The sequence below is a fragment of the Camelus dromedarius genome, chromosome 11 (genome assembly GCF_036321535.1).
Source record: "Camelus dromedarius isolate mCamDro1 chromosome 11, mCamDro1.pat, whole genome shotgun sequence".
In the NCBI taxonomy this organism is placed as follows: Eukaryota; Metazoa; Chordata; class Mammalia; order Artiodactyla; family Camelidae; genus Camelus; species Camelus dromedarius.
In genome coordinates, this window is record NC_087446.1 from 59,119,307 (window position 1) to 59,136,453 (window position 17,147).

General features: G+C 41.0%; 1 protein-coding gene across 4 annotated transcripts in view; it reads right to left on the reverse strand.

The window, feature by feature from the left end:
• Window positions 1–17,147, reverse strand: part of LOC105096750 (17-beta-hydroxysteroid dehydrogenase type 6) — a 147,237-nt gene that overhangs the window by 113,602 nt on the left and 16,488 nt on the right. For 3 of the 4 annotated variants that reach the window (XM_064491140.1, XM_064491142.1, XM_031462358.2), the window contains one exon: window positions 8,416–8,564. The gene's annotated coding sequence lies outside the window, so the exon portion shown is untranslated. Of the gene's footprint in view, window positions 1–7,220; window positions 7,329–8,415; window positions 8,565–17,147 lie in introns of those variants that run through there. The other variant, XM_031462357.2, reaches the window with a different exon arrangement.

Here is a 17,147-nt window from a genome sequence, read left to right on the forward strand (position 1 = left end):
TGAGTGACATGAAGTCCAGAGTCAGTCCATAATCCCACACTCCTCACCAAGGCAAAAATCTGCCCCCAACCGACACCCTCCCTACCTTGAAAGCACAGCTGAATGTTTGCATTTTAGTCATTGTGTCTAGTGGTGGATCATTTAGTCCAGCCCAGTCATTTTAAAGACAGGTCTATTGAGGACCAGAGAAGTTACATAACTCAATCAAAGCCATTCAGCTAGTGGCAGAGTCAGGACTAAAATCCAAACTTCCTGATTCTTAGTCCAAGTCTGCCATGTTGAAAACTTTCTTTTTCCTTCTAAGCTGCTCTATCAAAAGTTCATTTTTAACTTTAGTCTCTCAGTAGGGAGCTTTCCATACAAAATTCTCCCCAATTCTGCACACATGAAGACTCTTCCATTCTCTCCAACAACAGACTGGGGTCTTTTATCTCTCCAGGTGCAGGAAGAAAGTAAAGAAGAAAAAAGGGGTAACAGGATTGGATTGGCCAAAAGAAGTTTCAGCAAGAAAATGGAAATTAACCTGAATTAAAAAAAATAAGTATGATTTAAATAAGAGGGAATAAGGGAGGGTATAAAAAAGATGGTCATTGAGAATGCGATGAATGGAAGCCCATGTCTTGTAACAGAATGAAGGGGAGAGAGAGAGAAAAAAAAAAGTTGGGGAACACAGGGAGTGAGAGGGAGCAACAGAGAGAAAGAGAAAGATGTTTCAGTCCCAGGCTTCAAATTACAAAAGAATGCTAAGAGCACCCCTGCACAGGTATACCCTCCCCGACACCCCCAGCCATAGAGCTGAAAAACTATTTGAGACTACTTAAGAGGCTGAAATGTCAGTGGTTAAAATTACTTGACCACTGAAATATATTTGGAATTGTTAAGAGATGGAATCATTCTCAGTAAGAGTCCTATTGAAACGCAGTCATGTTTCATACTTTTCAGATTCTTCATGTTTTTAAGAGTCTCAGAAAATCTTTCATACCCTAGTGGCTCATTCTGATGTTGGTGACTTCTAGAACCCAACCCTACACCTGGTCTGTCTTTCCCTCTGTGGTTGCTCTGTCCCTCCATTCGCTTAAGGGTTACCTCACACAATTGTTCCCCATAGAAGTAAACCAGACACTCTCTCCTCTTCCTTTTTAAAAATATTTATGTTTTATCAAATTAATATGTGTGCATAGTTTTAATTCATAGGTGGTATCATAGGGACCATAACAACAAACAGCAGTGCCTGCCTCACACTTTCCCACCCGAGTGCGGCTCCACTCTCACTAACAACCTAACTGCCCACTTCTGAATCATAAAAATAGAACTTCAGAAGATGGATGGATATATATATATTTCAACATACACAACAGAATATTATTCAGCCATGAGAAAAAAGGAAATCCTGCCTCTGTGACATGAATGGACTTGGAAGGCATTATGCTACGTGAAATAAGACAGACAAAGACAAATACTACACGTTATCACTAATATGTAGAATCCAAAAAGAAAAAAAAGGCAAATCCTTAGAAACAGAGAGTAAAAAGCGGTGGCTGGGGCTGGGGCTGTGAGAAATAGGGAGAGGTTGGTAAGAGTCCGAACTTTCAGCTCCGCAGTGAACAAGGTCTAAGGAGTTAATGCAAAACATGGTGACTATAGTTGATGACACTGGACTGTATAACTGAAATTTGCTAAGAGAGTACAACTTAAATGTTCTCATCAAAAAACAAAAGAAAAACAGAAAACCCAGGACTCCCCCAAGTCCCCACCACATCTCCCACCTACCATCGTTTCTCCTATGACTCTGGACGAGCTTGGATGAGGCCAGGTCCCAGTCTGTTGCTCAATAACAACCACCCTCTCTCTCCTGCAGCATCCATTTTTTCCCTCTCTACCGAAACATCCCCATTAGCACATAAATATGCCATTAATCTTTCCATCTAAAAAAATTGAAGCTTATTTTGACGCCGTCTGCTACCTCCAAGTTCCACTGCTTTTCTCTTTTTTGGTCACACACACCCACAAAAAACACCAGAAACAGTTGCCCATACTCACTGTCTCCCATTCTCTCCTCCTGCCTCTCTTGAACCCAAATGCAGCCAGCTTTTTATGCCGTCTATTCCACTGAAATGGCTTTCATCAGCTTAACAAGGACCGTCTGATGCCTCATTCCTCTCCTAAATTGACCTGGCAGCAGTCTTCAGCACAGTCGATCGCTCTCCTTCTGGAAACACTGTCTTCGCTTGGCTTCCAGGACACCACACTCCTCTGGTTTTTCTTCCCCCTCTCGGTCCTTTCCTTCTCAATCTCTTTTGCTTTTGACATTTCAGTGTTGGAGTTCCTTCAGGTCCAGTCCCTAGACCTCCCATTTTACCTGCCTGCATGCACTTCCTGCATAATCCCATCCAAGGCTTTAAGTCCATCTATGCATTGATGACTGCCGAATTTTTATCTCCAACCCAAACCTGTTCCCTTAAACTCCAGACTCATCTCTATCCAAACGTCTACGTGGTATCTTCACGAGGATGTCTAATAGACAAACTCGATTCACCCAAACCCGAGCTCCTGACTTTCCCCTGCACCTGGTCTCCCAGCACCTGCTCCCCATCTCACTCGCTGGCCCCTATTCTTCCAGCTGCTCAGACAACAGACCACAGAGTCATCATTAAATTCTTTTCTCCACCTCAAATCAATCCATCAATAACCCTTGTAAGATTTACCTTCAAATTATATCCAGAATTCAGCCTTGTCTCACCATGCTTACTGTCACTGCCTAGATTAGTTCAACAGCCTCCTGCCTAGTCTCCATTAATAGCCTCCCTTCCACACTTCTGTCCTTGCTCCTTCCAGTATAGTCTTAACAGAGAGGCCCTTTTAAAGCACCAAGCAGGTCACAATATTCTCGTGTTTGCAGCCCTCCAAGGGTGTCTCCTCTCACAGTGCAAACCAAAGTCCTCACTAAACCTTTAAAGTCCTTTCATCTAGCCCTCTGGTGCCTCCCTGCATCACCTGCTTCTCCCTCCATCCCACCTACTTAAGCTTCTTCAACCACACTGGCCTTCCTGAACTTCTGAACAGCCCAGACATGATTCCACCTTAGCGTCTTTGTATTTACCACCTCCTCTGCTCTGACTGCCCCTCCCCAAACATCTGCACGGCTACTTCCCTTACTCCTCGTAGGCTCTGTGCAGGTATCTTCTGTGAAGCTTTCCCTGGCCACGCTGCCCAAAACACATCCTATTACCTTTGGCTGCTTTATTGTTTTCCTTGCCACTTACCTAACATACTAAATACTTTACCTTGTTCTCATGTTTATTGTAGGTTTTTCTGATTAAAATGTAAGCTCCTCATAGCAGGGATTCTCTGATTTTGGATTCCTGCTGCTTCTCAGGCACACTGAACAGTGCCTGTACGCAGGAAATCAATCTTGGTCAGAGTCACACATTACAGATCTCTATTTTATAGACTGAAAAACTGGTGCACACACACACAAAAAAAAAACGTTGCCCATGTTAAATGGCAAGGCCTGAACTGGAACACGAGTCCTGACTCCCAAGGCTGAGCTTTTTCCATTTTGCCAAGATTTATTTTCTACCATCACATTTAGAATTTTCTACATAAATGTCATTCAACAATGGAAGAAATCACTTGCAGTTAGAAGATGAGCAATATTTTCCCCTCTGATTGGCTCTGTTCATACATTTAAATTGTTGCTTCACATTTGTACAATTACATGAAAACAAACACACACAAAGATGATCACTGCAACATTATACATAAGGGCAGAAATTGGAAAACCCTAAACATCCATCAATAGAAGACTGGTTAAATAAATCATGCTATTTTCATGCAGTGGAATATTTCTGCAGACACGAAAAAGATCGAGGTAAATCTACAAGTACTGGTTTGGCAATCATACCTCCAAGGTATATTACACGTGCTAGCAATTTCTTATCCACAATTCCAAAATCCAACACACACACTGGAAACTGAAAGGTTTTCTTGCAACTTAATTGGGGGCAAAACCTGACCAGTCCAAAACTCACTTGACAGCAAATATTCACCTGCCCTGATGTGAAAATATGTAAAGTCTTAATTGATCTCACTTCGTGTGCATAGAATATTCATACTTTCCAGTGCAAAAATCATTTAATGTGTTTAATTATGGGGTGCCGCCTCAGACCAGCTGTATTATATGATCTTTGGTGTGAGCACTGTATCACTACTCTAAAATCCAAAAGACTCTGAGCTCCTAAACCCAACTGGCCCCAAAGGCTCCCAACAAGGAATTACAGCCTACATGAAGTGAACACACAAGATGCAGAAGGGTGTCTATGCGATGAACCAATTTGTAGAATTTTAAAAAGGCACATACACTGGTTTATGCCTGGAAATTCTAAAATGAGTATCTTTTTCATAAAGAATTGACATTGATTATGTCTAAGGATTGGAACAGAAGGAAATGCTGAACATCCATCATCACAGAAACTAGCTCATCTCCTAGGGCCTGGGGCCTGGGGCCTGGGGCCTGGGGCAGCAGGAGGGAGCTTCGGGGCTTCAACCTGCAGGCCTGCTATGAGATGACTTGACTACAAGCGCCTTGTGTCCCTGTGTGTCTCCACTAAAGATCTGAGGCTCTAGCAACAGAAGCTGATGGACCCATCCTCAGTCACACCCCTTGTGGCTGGGGGCAGGGTAGAGACGTGGGAGGAAGTCTCCTTCGACTGGTGGTGCAGTTGGTACCTCCCTGGATGAGGCAGTGATAAGGCTCTTACAGAAGGGAGAGGAATGACCCAGTGGGCAGACAATGAAAACAAAGTCAGTAACACAGGGGGCAGGACCTGACCTGACTATATACCTACCACTCGCTACTTGCCTGTTAGCCACTGGGTGAATTTAATCCCTCCGGGCTTTGTTTTCTACCTGGGGAGGAAGAGAGACCTCTGCGCTCTAACAGTTCGCTGATGGACTAGACATAAGGTCTCTCAGACTTGAAAAATGCCTCCAAACCACCTAGGGATCTTGTTAAAAATACAGATTCTGTCTCAGCAGGGCTGGAGTGGTCTGCACAAGCTCCCAGGTGATGCTGAAGGTGCTGGGCAATCAGACCACACTTTCGGCAGCAAAGCCCCAGAGGACTGTGCTGTGGCTTGCAGGTGACGAGACACTAAACCCAAGTGAGCAAAATTGGAGCTTTGAAGGGTCTACTTGATAGTAATGATACACGTTACAAAACTTCCTCTGTGGCCCAGTTTATTGCAAATATTGAAAGTAGGGACAGAGCCACTAATGGGGTTAGTCCTTTGTGAAAGCAAGCAACTTTCATTATGATTCTAATCATTAATCAACAAACCAAGAATCTGTCCACATAATAATACTCTGAAGCATAACCTAAGAGCTTTACCATCAACCATATTAGGTACTTAAGAAACAAATGATTCTAACTTTGGCATAGAGCTAATACAAAAGATAATCACTTTTCAAGGTTTTCATAATTAATGTAAGCTTCAGAGAATTTTTTTGCACTCTGGACCAATCCATCCTCCAATCATACCAGGATATTAATCAACAGAATTTAGCTGGGGAGGTCCCTGGGAGAGGCCTAGGTTTTTATTTATAGCTGTGTAGAGTCAAGTACTCAGATGGGTTTCAATAAATAATTAAATATAATGGAATTGGGGGGCTCTGAGTTGCGTACAAGTCCTAAAGGGATCACAATGAGTTTGTTTATTTAAGGTTTTGCCTACATTACGAAGTCAAATCCCCCTGACAGGCTTGATGGTGTTTAGTCTACATTAGGTATAATTTTAGAAGTCAAGTACTCTAATGTTAGACATTTTCCAAATTACACTTTCAGACCAGAAACCACATCAGAAACCTGAATTGACTGCAACATCAATTACCCCAATCAAACACTTCCCTCCTCTGCCGGCTTCCTTCCATTCTGTGTCCTCTCACTGGCAGGACACTGGCATGCCCAGGGAACACGAGAGGCTGGGAGAGCCAAATAAGATAATTACCTGTGAATTATTGAATAGGATGGTGTTCTGGACATTTCCAGTTATAATGCACCTCAAAGACATGAAGCAGTTGACATTTAAAAAAAAAATCCTCAACATACATCCAGAAGGAACCCTACTTCAAAATGACACCTGCACCCCAATGTTCATAGCAGCACTATTTACAATAGCCAAGACATGGAAACAGCCTAAATGTCCAACAACAGATGACTGGATAAAGAAATGGTGGTATATTTATACAATGGAATACTACTCAGCCATTAAAAACCGACATTAACGCCATTTGCAGGAACATGGATGTTCCTGGAGAAGGTCATTCTAAGTGAAGTAAGCCAGAAAGAGAAAGAAAAATACCATATGAAATCACTTATATGTGGAATCTAAAAAAAAAAAAAAAGCATAAATACAAAACAGAAACAGACTCACGGACATAGAATACAAACTTGTGGCTGCCAAGGGGGCGGGGGGTGGGAATGGATAGACTGGGATTTCAGAATGTAGAATAGATAAGCAAGATTATACTGTATAGCACAGAGAAATATATACAGGATCTTGTGGTGGTTCATAGTGAAAAAAATGTGACAATGAATATATGTATGTTGATGTATAACTGAAAAATTGTGCTCTACACTGGAATTTGACACAACATTGTAAAATGACTACTACTCAATAAAAAAAAAAGTTAAAAAAAATCCTCAAGAGGCAGTATTTTGTCCCAAATAGACAACTTAAAACCTCGGGTGCTCTGGAACACTAGACAAGGAGAGCTTAAAATAACTATAAGGAAAGGGCTTCTAAGTAATAAGAAACAAAAATAAATAAATGAATAAATATTTAATTTGACAAATGGTCACAAGAAACGTCTGGAAGCACTCAGCCCAGAAGGCGAGCTTTCCCCAGCAAACCCTCTGTCACTGGTTACAGCAGGTGTTTCCAGAAGGCCATCAAGGTAGCCAGAGCAACACAGCAGAGTCCACCGGAGAAGCGGTGCCGCCAGCAGGTGAAAAGTGGAGGGGCACTTAAGGTCGCCTCACTTGACTTTCAAGAATGTATTTGTTAACTCTAGTCCCAGTGCTGTGCATCACATCCCCACAACCTATTCATCTTCCCGCTGGAAATTCGAACCCTTTGACCAGCCTCTCCCCATTTCTCCCACTCCTCCCCCAGCCCCTGGTAACCACCATTCTACCCTGTCTCTATGAGTTTGGCTTTTACCTTACAGGATGGCAGAGAAGGCAGCAGCTTGGTAAAGTCGCCTCCGCTCCTAACACGATAAAACTGGCTGAAAGCAGCTGGGACCCGGAAGGCTGACTGGAGTCTGCGCAGAACTGACTTGCTCGTCCCGTGGGTGACCTTTGGCCTAATTTGCATTGCACGTGTTTCATACCACCTCCCACCGAAGGTGCACGTGACCCATTAAGTATGAAGCGGTTTGCGCCTGCGCATAAGAACCCATCACGCTCTCAGACTTTGTGACCGACCGCTTTCTTCCGCCTTTTCTTCACCACCCCAAAACCCTAAAACTTAAACTACCCGCCTCACCTTGCTGTCAGGGAGACAGATTTGGGCCCTACCTCCTGTCTCCTTGCTGGTGGACCTCGGGATAAAGCTTTTCTTTTCTCAAAAGCTGGTGCCACAGTACTGGCTTCTACGCGCCCCCGGCAGTGAGCGCTTTGCTCAGTAACAATAGGGTATTTGTCTTTGACTGACTTCGCTTAGCATAGTGACCTCTAGGTCCATTCATGTTGTCACAATGGCAGGATTTCCTTCTTTCTCGTGGCTTAATAATATTCCATTGTATATGAAAATCACTCTGTTATCCACTCATCTGAAAGTCATTAGGAAAGTAGATCTTTGTAAAAAATTTCTTCTGTATAGCACAGGGAACTATGGTCAATATCTTGTAATAACCTCTAATGGAAAAAATATGTGAAGGAATATATGTATGTATGTGCATGACTGGGACATTGTGCTGCACACCAGAGACTGACACATTGTAACTGACTATACTTCAATTTAAAAAAATAGATAAATAAAAAAGTAGATCTTAAATGTTCTCACTACACACATACACACACACACACAAAAGGTAATTGTGTGACATAATGTGATAGAGGTGTTAGCTCACACTGTAGTGTGTTGGTTCAAATCCTCAGGAGTTCCTCGCATCAAATCTGAAACTGGCCCCCATACACGGATGGCAAGGAGAGACAGAAGGAAGAGGCAGACCACTCCAGATTGATACACAGCAGGTTTAACAAGCAAGGGAACTTACACACAAGGCTTGTCTTGGGCGGCTGCAAGATGAGTAGATTTCCATAACCATCCACCAGAATCTTAAAGGTTTCTGTAGAGGACTTACCGGGATTCAGTCATGTATTCAGTTCAGGTGGCCTCAACAACACATTACCTTCTAAAGGCTGCATCCTTGAAAATGTCTCCTGCTATGGGCACGGTGGACAGAAGGTACATTCCAAGGACAAAGGAGGTGGTGACGAGCTCTTGATGCCTGGGTCCAGCTCATGGGTCACACGGCAGTCACGTCCTCTTGATTACCTCCTACAACACAGTGGCAATCATCTTGTAATACACAAGTGTGTGCGTCTAGCATCATTATGTATAAACAGGGTACTATTTTAAAACTTCTTTGTTCCACGTCCATTTGAAAATGTAAAGAATTCACATTTTGGTTTAACAATAGTAAGCAATATTACTAAATCCATGGCACTCTTGCAAGAACAATCCTAGAGATTGGGGGCTGCAAAGATAGGACACGGCTTTGGTCAAAATTGTATTTAAATCTCACTTCCACTGCTTACTGGTTGTGTGACCCTGGTTGAATCATTAATGTCTCTAAGTCCCAGTTTCTCATCTATTTAAGAGGAATGCTTAATTAACTAATCATTTCCCACATTGTTGCTATAGGATTAAATAAGGTAATTCTATGAAGTACCTGGTGTATGAGGTATTATTTGTGCTTAATAAATGGTAAATACTTTGGTTGTTATCAGCAAGAAACAGGTGAAAATTCTTCCTGAATATCACACAGTATTACAATTAGTGCGAAAACAAAAGTCAGTCAAGTGTTTAACTTGTGGGATGTACCACTAGTCTGACTGCATTTACTAAACTGCTGAACTTTTACAGAATTTACTGAATTTTGTTTTGTTGTGAAATAGGAAGAATCTGTGGCCCTGGATATGTTAAAATCAGCCTAATGATAAACTCATCAAAAGCACCTCTCATATTTTGTTGATTCAACCAAAAAAAGTTTAATAAATGTTAATCTATTGAACTATTCTCAGTGTCAGGAAAATACCGAAGTTTTATGATCTTAGGGAAACTCCTAAACTATGATTGAGTCAAAAAAATTGGCAGTAAATATTTAATTAGTCCTCAAAGGGTATGTGGCCTTTTACCAGTCATTTCACAGAGCTATTAAAAGAAAGTCATGATTCTAGCCTTCAAGGGGCTTAAAATTCTTCTAATTAACTTTCTGAGGTACAACTGTCATACAGTAAATTGCATGTGTTTAAAATGCACAATGTAAGTTTTGACATAGGTATACACCTCTGAAACCATCTCCAAAATCAAGACAGTGAACCCATACTTCACCACCAAGAGTTTTTCCTCCAGACCCTTTGTAATTCCTCCCCTCTACTCCTCCTGATTCTCTGGCAACCATTGTTCTGTCTTCTGTCACTATAGGTTAGTTTGCATTTCCTGAAATTTTATATAAATGGAATTATACAAAATGTATTCTTTTATGCCTGGCTTACTTCATCAGCATATGATTTTGAGATTCACTCATATGGCTGTATGTATCAGTAGCTTATTTTTCATTGCTCAGTGGTAGTCCATCCATTATCTGGATATACTATAATTTGTTTATTCCTTCACCTTGTGATGCCATGTGGATTGAATTCATTTATGGACTATTATGAGTGAGGTTGCTATGAATATCTGTGTGCAAGTCTTTATATAGCCATATAATCTCATTTATCTTGAGAAAGTACCTGAGAGTGGAATGGCTGTATCAGAAGATGTATGTTTAACCTTTAAAGAAACTGCTCACCTGTTTTTCAAAGAGGTTGTATGTATCATTCTGCATTCCCAGGAGCAGTATAGAGGAGTCCCAGTTCCTCTATATCTTCATCAAAACTTGACATGGTCAGTCATTTTAATTCTGATAGAAATATAGCGCTATCTCATTTTGATTTTAATTTTCATTTCAAGGGGCTTAAATTTGAATGATCAGATACAAACTTGTCATAAACTTGAATTTATGAAACTACATAAACTAATTATGAGTGGCCATTAAAAAGGAGAGTGAGTCAAACTTACTTTAGAGGACAGCAAGCCAAGGGAAGAAGACTTCTTAGGGAAGACTAGTACAAGTTAGTTATTTTAAAGATTCAAGAAACCTCTGTTTTCCAAAAGCTTAAAATCTACTTTAAAAACTGGGTATATAGGCAATAGATGAGAGAAAGTTCACTTCATGCTGGAATGATCAAGTTTTCCAGAAGGATGGGATTTGAGTTGAGTAAGATTTCAATATGCAGAAATGTTGGAACTGGAGTATTTTCAGGCAGAGAAACTAAAATTAATATAAGAATATAAACAGAAGATTAGAATCATTTGAGGTACTACAGAAATAGTGAAAGTCTCCTTGCCTCTGAAATTTAGGAAATTGCCTTGAATACCTTTGATTTCAAGACCAGTGGTTCCCAAAGCTGTCTCCTGCCTCCTGTGCTCTTGGTTCTGTCTCCTTCACATGATGCCTCTGTATCACACCGTGAAGACCCTTAACCTAAAACTGAGCCTCTTCTTTTGACGCGTAACAAACCTCATGGACATCAAGCCTCCTGGGGACAAGCAGATTTTGAGGGTGACTGTAGACTGTGGTGGTGAAGTGTGGGGAGCCATACTGTGCCCTGAATGGCCTTCTTCTAATTGGATGGCTTTATCTTTCCTCTCCTCTGTCCTGCTCTGTCCATCTCTGCCTCTCCCCGCTTCCTCCTGCCCCCTAAACCGGGAGCTTCACTGTCTCCATTGTGCTGGGCAGCTCCACCTTCCTTGAAGACCCTCCTCTGACACCCCAGCCGCTGGGGAACTCATCTTCTGCCCTAAGCACAAATCACACATTTCCCCCAATGTTGACAGTTTACTCTATGGGAGGAATTTCAATGCTAGTTTTCAAGGAATACCATTGGCTCATTACAAGTTTGCTTGAAGCTGCAAAGGGAGATAAAAGGAGACAGTAAGTTGCTCGGGTTAAAGAAAATCAAACGTGGGAAAGACTTCCTGGAAGCCAGGTGTCAGTAGCAAACAGATCAGAAATTGTCCTGCGTGGAGGCCTCCAACCTGGTTGCTACAGCCACACCTTTCTCTCCCACCATGACTGGGGAAAACGTAGAGATCCCAAGAGGGTCACAGTCAGCACCGCTTTCTCTATCACACACTCCCCTCCTCCTCGTGGAAAATCACATGGTTTTCACTTTTTTAAGTGGTCAGGAATCAATTAATATAAAGTGGGTCTAAGAGGACAAATATACTAGAAAATAGTTTCTGGAATATGAAGGTTTACCAACGGGGAAACCTTTCAGTAGCAGTCCAAATTGAGTCCAAAATGGTGGAGCAAATCAAGGCGATCACAGAAGCTCTGGTGGTCAGGGAGATTAAGAAAGTTAGCAACAGGCTTCAGAAGTGGGAGACTCTAAGAAAAGAAGGTGCTAGGGGACAGGAGTACAGTCACTAACAAACTAGGGTTTAAGGCATGGAAACATGTTAATGGAAACTGGTTTTCCAAAAGGTATTAAGCAACCAGGAAACATACCTGGGATCAGTTTCTTGGAGCTCTAAGGTCAGATTTCACAGTAATAGATGCTATATTATGGTTAAGCCCAGGCTTCGGACTCAGACAGCACTGGGTTCAAATCCCAGCTCTGCTACTTACTAGCTAAATAATCTAAAGTTATTATCTCTCTAAGTTTTAGTTTCCCCGTCTGTAAAATAGAGATGATAGTATAACCTACCTTGCTGTAAAGATTAATGGAGGCCATTAAGTCTTAAAGTCATCCTTGACTTCCCTCTTCCTCACACAGCACTTCCAGATAACCCTGTTGCTCTGTGTTCAGAACAAATATTCAGTATCTGATCAATTCTAACTCCATTGTCAGTATTTGGCCCAAGTCCTGGATATTTGCATTATCATATAGGAGTTATCACCTCCTAACCCATTACCCTAATTCCATGCTTATCGCCCTTTCCAGACTGATCCTTTTAAAATATAAGTCATATATGAAACCCCTCTGGTCAGATCCTCCAACTGCTTCTTATTTCATTCCAAGTGAAAGTCAAAATCTTCATCATGGTCCAAAAGGCCTGTAGGGTCAATCCTCAAGCCCCAACACCCAGCTACTCTGACCTCTTTACTGTCTCTTGGACCCAACAAACACATTCTTGACTTGGAGCCTCTAAGCTGATTGTTTGTTCTGGTCAACATGTTATTTGTCCATATATCCACAAGGTTAACTTGCTCCAGGCTTCATATCTTTGCTCAAATATTGCCTTCTCAGTAAAATTCATCCTGACCAACCCATTTAAGACTACAGCTCACCTCCCATTTCCACTTTCCCTGCTCTATATTTTTCATAACATTTACCACCTTCCTACATACTACATAACTTACTTATTGATTATGTTCATTATCTGTCCCTGCTTGCTGGTATATAAATTCCACAAGGCAAGATTTTCTGTCTGTGTTATTCATTGATGTATTCCAAACACCAAGGGCAGGTCTGCCTGGCACACAGGAGGAACTTGAAAAATATTTACGGAGTAAATGAACGTGAAATGCACTTGGTGCATTGCCTGATACACAGGAAGCATTTATTTAATGATAATCCTAAAAAGGGGGGTGAGTATGGCTTTGATATTGATATAGAGGTGGAGAATGACCAGCGGCATAAGTTCTGGAACCAGAAAGAACGCTGGACTTGAAGGGAGACATTAGATGGGACCAGCCTCGGGGCTTATAGAGGCACATGGTGACAACAAGCCCCACAGCCTTCACACAGACCTACTGCATGTAGCAGGCTACTTTGTGTTTCATCAGGTCTGTCCTTCCTTGGGACTTTTGTTTCCTCTAAATAGTTACTTCAATTATTTAACCTTTCTTCAGAGACATAGTGTCCAACCTTTCATCCTTATTATTATGACTCTGTGAGCCCTATGAAAGAGTTCTCTCACAGTCCTTTTGAGTAAGTGTGAAGCTCATAGCTGAATACTGGAGACAAACTAATCCTCCATCAGGCAGGTTACTTGGAACAAAAGCCTTCAATTGTCATACACTGAGGAATCAGAGCACAGGGCAGCCTCCTTTGTGCAGAGGACGAGGCCACCTCTGGAGGGTATCATCCTGGTTTCCACCTTTTAGAATTCACAGTCTCTTCGGCTGGAAAAGGATCAAGAAGAGAGCACACTTCTTGAAATACAACATTCAGATTCCCACCCCCCAAATGGCTTTCTTAAGAGTGTCTGAGCAATAGTGATTTCGCAGAATGTTAACAAGTGTTTCTCAGGGAAAAGAGGGGAGGTGTGGCTCTTCACAGTCAATTTTATTTAAGCAACGACATAATCAATTTTAAGCAGATTTCTTGACTGCAAGATTATTGGAGATTTCATTTGCTGATTTGCAACTGTGCTTTATCCAAAAGGATGGCAGAAGAGGCAACTTTTCCTAAGCTCATTAGATGAAGGAAGCCCTTTTAGAAAGAGTTTCTTGAGAGGTCTGTTTTATTCATTCAACGAATATTAATTGAACACCTACTACATGTACATGTTATGAGCACCCAGGATTCACACACACAACACACACACAGTCCTTGTTCTCAGGGGATTTACAGTCTAGTAGAGAAGACTCTCAAGAAACTCATATTTGAAAGTTGATGAATGTGACGGAAAGTAAAATACAGGCTGCCATAAGGACACGTAAGAGCGAATGGCATTTACTAAAATTCACTTGCAGAAAATCTGATTGAACTGTTTTCATGAATAAATTGTATCTTTAGGTGACATCACAAATAGCTTATCATTTACTGTGTGAGAAAAACACTGTGCTAAGTGATATTAGGAAATAAGAGATGCATAAGATGTTAACCTTGTTTTAAAAGAACTTCTCTAACTGAAGTGCAGACCAATAAAAATAAAATAAAATAAGCAGTGAAAGCCAGAATAAAATTACAAGTAAATTTAAATGGTTCAGATACCCATTAAAATGCTACCTATATTTCAAAGACTAAATTATCATAGCTTCTGGGAAGCCCTTTCCCAGTTCCGAAACTTTAGGCTGATTTTTTTTTCTCAGTATTTTCACACACTGTCTTATAGGATAGTGATTTGTGTGTATCTCTGATCCACTGAACTGAATAGTTGACTGTGTGGCGCAGACGCTGGATCTTTTTTACATCCTTGCATTTCTCATGGTGCTCCATCATCTGTGGGAACCAGCAAGGTATCAGAGTCAAGACCAAAAGCTTTGGTGTTGGAAATCAACTACACTCCAATAATAACAACAACAACAACAAAAAAATTTAAAAAAAAAGCTTTGGTTGCATCCTGGCGTTGGTTAGAAATCTCGGGGGCTTCCTGGGTGAAATCAGAGACTGGCCTCCTACACGAAGGGCAAGGAGAGACAAGACAAGGAAGAGGCAGACCATTGGAGATTGGTGGGTGGCAGGTTTAACAATCAAGGGAACTTAGTCACCAGGCTTGTCTTGTGTGTTGCAAGATGAGCAGAGTTCTCCACACTCCCTGGCCAGAATATTAAAGTTCGGAGAGAATCTTAACTGGGTTTAGTCATATATCCTGGTCTCAACAACACATTACTACCTCAAAGCTGTGTCCTTTGGTCAGCTTCTAGTGTGGGGAAGGCAAGTGGATGCTATATTCCAAGGATGGGGGAGGGGCTGGTTCTCCAATTCTCCTTGTCCAGCTTCCAGCTCGTGGGTCAACCAGTGGTCACATCCTCTCAAAGACCTCCTCCAATACCTGGCTCTCGCATTCACTAGCTGGATGACTTTGTGCAAATCTCTCAATTCTTTGAGCCTTGATTTTCTCATTTGTAACATGGAGAAAACAATACCTGTATCTGCCTTATTGTGTCATTGTTTTGGCAGAGATCTGTTAAGCAGAGATGACGCATGTAAAATAATTTAGTGCCTGACATAGTAAGCACTCCATAATGGAAGATGTTGTTATTATGTTTGTTGTATTGCACATGCCCCGTGGTAAGTGCTTAGGCAATGGAGGAGTTGGGAATAAGGGAGAAGGGAGTCAGGCACTAGAGGACACGGCCCATCTCCTCACTGTCTCTCACAAAGTTCCAGTGCAAGGAACGATGGAAGAGGTTTGAAAAGATCCCCTTGGTCAGACTAACTAGCTACTACAGACTGGGGCCAAAGGGCCGCAAGATGGCAGAAATGATGTTGAACAGACATGGAGAAGCCTGATGATGGGGGTGGAGGGGACTTTGAAAGATGAGCTGAAATGTTCAGATCTATTGACAATGGGTAAAACTAAAGACTAATGAAATCGTTTTCAAGAAAGATTAACCGGCCCACTGTGATCAACAAGAATAGATGGAAATAGCATCTAAGAGACCAGTACCAATAGCCATGTGAATTAGTACAGTTGCCAGATCTAACACGGAGCCTTGCACTCTTCTCCACACCCAGCGATAATTCACTAAGTGAATGAGGACCTAGATAAAAGGGGAGTTAGGGGAGAAATGACAACATACGTTCGAGGTTGGTTCCTTGTCATGAATTGAATTGCCTAGACCATGACTCTGAAAGATGAATTCCAGGATGACATGGGGCCTTTATGGGGCCACCAAATAATTCCTCATGGAAGTACACATTTCCTTAAAAAAGTAAGTTTCATCACATGATTAATTTAGTCACCAAATACAGACATCAGTCACCTACAGGATTTCCATGGCTTTTTAATAATGCCACTTGAATTAAATTGGGGGAGGAGGGTATAGCTCAGTAGTAGAGTGCCTGTCTAGCATGCACAAGATCCTGGGTTCAATCCCCAGTATCGCCATCAAAAATAAATAAATAAAAACCTAATTATCTCCCCCCCAAAATAAAAAAAAATAATAAAAATGTGCAATTATTAAAAAATGGCTCAAAAAAAAAGAATAATTGAAAAAAATTTTTAAATATTGTGGGAAAGGCAAAGAAGGAAGGAGTAAAATCCTTTCCAGGAGTCTCTTGGAAGATTACTTATATTTTTTTAAAGCATTTTTAACAGGCCATTTTCTGCCTTGTATTTGTTTGACAGAAGTAAATACTGAAAATAGTTATATGAGAAAATAATCATATAATTAGCTATTTTAAAAGACCTGTTTCACCTTCTTGAAATAAAAAACTCAATTTGACCTTATTATATGTTAATGACCTTCTGGATCAAGATAGAAATCTGAAGGTACAATGTCTGATTTTTTTTCAGGTATTGCGATCAAAGTCTTAGGAAAATAGTATCCCCTTTTAGTCTCTTATTCTCCTTCTTTTCCATGCAGTAATCTGGGGAGCTTGGTTCTTGAAGCTCCTCGTTAGAATTATGAATGCACTTTCCCATAGAAATAACACTATATGTGAATATACATACTTGGAATATTATTAGTTCTATATACAAGGTGTTTAATTTTGGGCTAGACCACAGAAACTAGTTCAACCATGAAACACTTAGTATGTTACAAATTAATTTTTGACACACAATCTGGTCATAACTTCAGGACTCTCTGAACACTTAAACTTGGGCCATCAACTACATTTAGCCAATTCCTGCTAGAATGACAAGTGGATTCATAGCAGCATGACATTCTGTATAAATATATTTCACAATTCATAGACTCTCAGGATGGTAGAGCTGTAGTTATCGTCAGAATCACTCCAGTCACTGCCTCATTTTACATATAAAGGAACTGAGGGCAAAGAGGTGAAATGATTTATGCAGTCACTCAGCTACATTAGCAGGCAAGTTAGGACCTAAAAACCATTCCCAAATTTTATAAACTCTGTTTTCAACTGAAAAAAAAAATGCCACTTGTTTATTACCATTAATTAATTTATT